Raw genomic sequence first — 6,784 nt, forward strand, 5'->3', positions numbered from 1 at the left:
TTTAAAGATCAAGCAATGAAGTCTGTGACTACATGATCAAAACATAAACACATGCCATGTTTAATTCTCAATTTGTGCTTAGACTAAAGGATCTGAGTTTTTCCATTCCAAATCTGAGTATTTGGAGGTAATTCTCTGGGTTTTGTAACTTCATTTAAATGCAATAAACAGGCACTGCATTTTGAAACAAAATGCAGTATCAATGTCTTTATGACATCTGACAGCAGACGTCTCACAGACGTATTGCAGATAAACAAAGAATCAAAATACATCCTGAAGATGTGAATGTGGACATCATATAGACGTATCCCAGATGTGTGTGGCATTTAATTGATAGGAAAGTGACAAGATATTTAATCTTGGTTTATGAAAGAAAAGAATTCAGAATACCCCATTGTCAAGTTTTTTTTTTGCAGTATGTATTTGCCTTCTGACTAAATTGGCGGTTCTTGGCCAGAATTATTTACAAAGACTAGACATTGTTTTCCACAAGTTAAAAGTCTTGCTCTAAAAAACTAAGCTATTAACAAAAGTTGAAAACTTATTCACAACTCAACAAGCATTTTTGATGATGATGCCGTAAATAACAGCCTGTTATATAAAAAGACCTTTCAACACCCAGCTATCAACACCCTAGCAACAACTCAACGCCCCATAGCAACCGCATTAAAACACCTTGGAAACCACACAGTACATCCTTGCACAGTGGTAAGTTTTGCACAGGCAAGCACTACACAATTCAGTCTAACCACTGTTATCATTTAACTTTAGTCTTCAGGAAGTGCTGATCATCCCGGTGGAAAATTTAGAAGGACATAATGTTTAGCTTGGCAGTCTTGCATTTGGGGTGTAAACATTTAAAGTGTTGGTTGTCCCTGACCTAAGCATCCTTCACCACAGTAAATACTGCATTGCTGGCAGCTTACCCTGACCTACAGAATCTAAAATAAATGCAGCACATGAATGGAATGAAATTTGATCTTTGAGGAACGAAACACACATGACTGTTTGATCTGTAAAGAACATCACAAATTATCTCGAGACACAACAACAGACTCCTTTAGATTTGTTTATGATATCATTTCAATTGCATCATCTCATGACTCAAATCATCCCGCTGAAAATGCCTGTGTTTTATCAGTTTTACAGGATTACAGTAGTGTCCTGTGGCGATCCTGTTATAGTTCAATAAAACAAATCGGCACAACGGTCACGCTTAAACTATATTTGGTCAAATGCTACAGAATGCAAGAAGAAAACATTCACTAAAACCTCCACCATAGTCCGTTTTAGATTAATTGAATACATAAAACTTTCAACTCAAATGGTTTATAAAGTACCAGACTGCTTTCACAGGAATTCATGACTTTTTGAGAAGTGGTCTCCATCAATTTCAGAAAAGCAGATCGTACCAAAACGTACAATTTGTATGAAGAACGCACCTTTTAAAATAGTTACAAATGGCCATGACATTGTGTTTTTGAGATAATATTAAACGTTTGCATTACATTACATAAAGATCATTTCAACAGCAAACAAAATAGCAGAATTCAGAATGTGTCTACCTTGTGTTGAACAGACGCTCACAGTCATGCTGGCCTGAAGAAGTAACCATGGCAACAGCTTAGGTGCTTTCAGTTGTGTCCTGTCTCAGATAATGACAACTGTAAGACTGTGTACTAGATATCTGATGCATTATAAACTCCGGAGGGACCATCTTGTTTCCAAACACCTGCCTGGATGTTTCTAGTGTGCCTAACAGGACCTTGATTAAATGATCCAGGTGTGTTTAATTTTGGTTGGAGCCAAAGCTTGCAGGACAGTGGGCCTCCGGGAAGAGGATTTGACACCCTTGCATTACATCCATGAAATAAATAACATATATTAATAAAGAACAATACGTATTTTAAGATGTTAATTTATCCAAAACAATCATTTATGTTGCGAAAATTGTATATAAATAATATACAAAGAAAGAAAAATGGAATTATGGGTCAAAGGTTATCGATTATTAAGGTTTGTGTGTAACCTCAGAGCTTAAAGGTTTAAAAACAGGTCTGTGCTTTTTGTATCATACAGGTGTTGAAGCACCATTACAGTACAGTGACCTACACTAAAAAAATGCAACGCAATGATCGGGTTTGGTTCTTTTCGACCCAACGCGGTGTTGAAAAGAACCCAGCATTTATAGATTCAGTATTTGATTCAGTATACAAACCTTTCCAAAGTGAAGAGTGCTTAGCAACATGCCTGCAAAATACTGTCACGATAAATTCATCCACAGTAACCATTAACCCACGCAAAACAGAGGGTGTTGTTCAAACAGACTGTACAGACCAAGACCCAGTGTATTAATGTAAGTTACCTCTGTAGTACTTGGACATGATTCAAGAAGACTGCTATGTACAATGTAACGTCACATTATATGACAAGTGGAAATTCGGTTTCTAATATGGGATATTAATTGTTTTTAGTCACAATGTTTCATTTTCCAACAAGAGATGCCCTCATAAGCAAGATACTTTTAGATACTTTGTAAGAACATCGGTGTCAATTCAACAGATTGTGATTCCATTACATGTAACTGGGTTACTCCTACCTGGGTTCAATTGCAGTCCTTGTTTAGCAACTTGCTAAGCCCTGATAATGTCAAATGTTTCAACACTGAAGAGATTTCTTGAATATTACCGTAAATTATTAAATATGTTCATTAAAATAGATTTCTGATTAACTAAATTATGGATTTTAAACAGATTTTTTTTCTTTTAATGTTTTATGTAGGTCAAATGGGTGAACGTATATGTATATTTAATTCTTTAAACAGATTTCCTAAATTGTGACATTAAATTAATTGTGACTATGACATAAGAAACAAATTAATTCATTGTGTTTTCAAAGCTAAATAGAATTAAAACAAATAGTTTGAATGTAATAAAGGAAGTTACTGTTTTCTCAGGTTCCCATCTTTGCTTGAAAGAAATTCATTTTACATTACTCCGTAAAACAGTGATCACACATTCAATGGCTCACGTTTTTAACTTCTTTTATTCTGATGTTTTAAGAAAATTGGAATCATCAGCACATTCCCCTCTTGATAAGGAATGGGTATCAACACCAAACCGGTCTTGCCAAACCAGAATAGACTTACTCAGTTCATTTTCAAAAGTACCTGTCTTCGTCATTGTGCTTCAAATAGGCTGCGGAAACAGCAGGTTTAGAGTTCATACAAAAATACTGTACAAAGAATTGAACTTTCATATTTCACATTCAAAAATACACGTCAATATCAATGCATACATTAATCAGGATTTCAAAATGCATAGGGATGAACACGTTTGGAGCTTTATAAAGCTTTAATGTAGAATCCTTTAAAATCCTATCTGTGGCCTCAATATTGCACATATAAAATAAACTATGTCGTCTTTCCCACTAGAATAGTGTGTGCGACATTTTAAAACACCAACACTGAACAATATCATGGTTAAATCACTCGGAAACAAAAGGAAAAGAAGAAAATCTCTGCTCTTTAAGAGTTCAACCAAAACAAAACTTCAGTGGTGTTTGGCCTGCAGTGCAGAAACCTTTAGACAAAACGTGGTCTACAATGTGGAATCAAATAAATGACAACCTTATTTTTTTGTGGGCAGCTTTGGTAGAGTTATATAACACAGAGAGAATGGTAGTGGTGTTTGGTGTTGGTTAAAAGAAAACTTGTATGGGCCCAGTAGTGAGCCTTGGGTAGACTCCTAATGCCATGGGCCTGAACAGAGGCTCTGATTGTTTGACTCAGAATTCGACAGCATCATCTAGAACAATGAGTGCTTTCTGCTTTACTGCAAATATATTTTACTTGTGCTTTCCAAAAGTAAAGAAAAAAAATAAACTTATCCACGGATAATTGTAACATTTGTGTGGATGAGACCACATTCAAGGAGGATCTCATGAAGGAAGACAAATAAAAATCTATTGCTGACCACTAATGGTTATTCGGAAAGCAAAGTTATAGGTTCTTAAGTTTGGAATGTCTAAAGGCAAAAAGAGAGCTCATCAGTGGAGCTTCTTGTGGATCGCTTAGTAGCAAATAAAAAGAAAATGATCATTGTCTTCCTGTAGAATAAAATAAGTACTGTGTGGATATTCTATTACAACTAGGGATTTTAATACGATCGTCCATCTGCTGCAAAAAATGAGGACATTTACATACCGTTAACTAAACGTGAATGTCCGTTGAATAAAAAACTTCTAACACATCCGATCTCATGCATATCAAGACCACAATTAAAACATTAAAAACATACACAAGTTTACTTTAACAAATACAGATTAATTGGTCTTTGGACATGGACTGATTCTCATAGCAACAGAATACCCCAATAAATGTCCTCAGTTTTCCTTATTAATTGTGTCAAGATATTGCGTAATTTGTGAGGACTGGTGTGAACGCTACATTGTGGCAGCAGTTAGGTGTTTAAAGATAAGTATGCAAACCTAACCTCAGTAAGCTTTCCAAAGTCAACAGGACGCTATTGAGGATGCAGGAAATAAAAGGGAGTATTAAAAAGTTTGTATACACTGTAAAAAAGAAAAGTTAAATCTTTAATATTGTGGTTTCTGTGGGCACCAGAAAAAAACAGTAAAATTACGTTTTCTTATTATTTTACACACGACTTGAACATTTTCTGTTATTTAATATTTTCCCGCATTTAAAAAATATGTGAACATCTCTTTCCAATAAAATCTGCAAAATTGTTACAGGGATATGCGAATTTAAAGTGTCAACAATGTAAGCATCACAACTTCTTGTTTCTCATGGATTCAAGGGGAAGTCATGGCTGTAAAAGACAGTGTCATGAGAAAATGCTTATGAGACTGTACACAAAGAACAAAACACTAGGGGCCAGTTGCACCATCTGGATGTAAAAAAGTTGGGTGTAAGTCTTATGTCGGGCTTAACTATGTCCAGACTTGTGATAAATATTTACACCTGACCATCTAAAACTACGACCAGGCGCAACGAAGCTCAGCTTAGACGATGCAGTCCCCGCAGCCACAATATACTTCATTGAGAGTGACATTCTTACTGCCACCATTGATTAAAAATGTTAAATAATTACATAAAACTAATTTTAAATTACAGTAAAACAAGAAAAAATGTTTTAGAAACTTAAGACGACATTCTTTCAATGTAACACTCTATTATTAGTTCTCCACAGAAAAACTTCAAGAATTTCTAGACGTAATTTCTGACTAGATGTAAGAATTTGTATCAGACGTATGTTGCGCCTCGGTGGGGCAACAGGTATAAATTCTATGCAGGACTTAAGGCGCATTTTACGTCAAGACTACTCTTACGACCGGGTGTACACGTACTTCCAGCTAGTGTAACCGGCCCAAGATGCCAAGTGTTGTTTGAGTTTCTTTCACTTTTTTGTGACATGAATGGTTTGGAAATCCTGACTGTAGGAAATGGACATAAAAATTAAATGTCCAAAAATGGAATATTAAAAAAATTAAAACAAACACTATTACTACTAATAATAATACAAATATTAACATTTATACAAATAAAATATGTCAGGATGGATAATATTTCTTTTCTAAATGAAGTTGTCTTCAGTAGGTGTAGCTAGTTTGGACAAAACACTATAGAAGTTATCGCTAAACATACTGTATGGTTTCTATGGTTTTTAAGAATGTGGCAATGACCATTCATGTGTTCGAAATAAAACCCTGTAGGTTCTCTGTATATTTAATAATGCTGTATATTTAATAGACCTCAAAACAAATGACCTCAAATATTCTTAAAGGAGTCATGAGGCTCTCTTATGCCCATATATAAAATAAGAAAGAGGAATTGTGTCGCATCACATGGTGTTGAACAAGTTATTGTTGGTGATATGAAACAGAAATGTTGCAACTTGTGCATTGTTGTTCTGGCCGTCATGGCCTGAAGTGTTTATGTGTGACTTAGAAATTTGCATTTGTTTGTTTGTAGAGAGAGCATAGTGGATGTGTGACTGTGACACAAAATGAATTTTTATGTTTATATTAGTGGTGTGTGTGTGTGGGGGGGTGGGAGATACGTAAAGAAACTTACTTTTAATTCGTATTCTGTCGTGTGAGTTCTCATTTGGTAAAAACCCTTAATTTAAAAAACACAACAAAGAAATATACAGTAGGTTTCCAAAAATAACAAAAACAAGAACCTAACTGTGATAAAGATCAACTGAAAAAGCAGAGAGTTGTTTTCTCTTTTGTAAACATATGAGCACAATATGCATTTTGCTGATTTTGCTGATAAAATAAAATGACAAAAAATGAGGATTTATAATAAAGCTAAATAAAACAAAAAAAAAATGCATCAGCACTTGAACCTTCTTCACAGGGTTGCCATATCCACAAAATTGGGCTACTTTTACGATAAGATGAAGCTTTTCATGAAAACAATTTTTGTTTCATGAAATTACTTATATTTAATACATGACTGTAAAATATGTCTTTAAAGTATGAGAGTGACATATTTTGAGTCACAGTGCAGTTCTGGCAACCCTGCTAACAACAAAATGCCTTTTCTTTGTAAACATTTAGACAAAATGGTTTTGTCTTCTAAAAAGATGAGACGAAGTTCTTGTTCTGTATGCATTGAATTAGTCCAAGTCCTCAATTTTGTTTTGCTTTTGTTTGTCTGTTTAAAAATCCTTTCCAACACTGTGCGTCAAAACGGTGGCTCTTTTTTTTATAATTCCTTCACATGATCTGTTAAATTCTGGATATTGAGGCTCAT

The sequence above is a fragment of the Barbatula barbatula genome (genome assembly GCF_947034865.1).
Source record: "Barbatula barbatula genome assembly, chromosome: 13".
Lineage (NCBI taxonomy): Eukaryota > Metazoa > Chordata > Actinopteri > Cypriniformes > Nemacheilidae > Barbatula > Barbatula barbatula.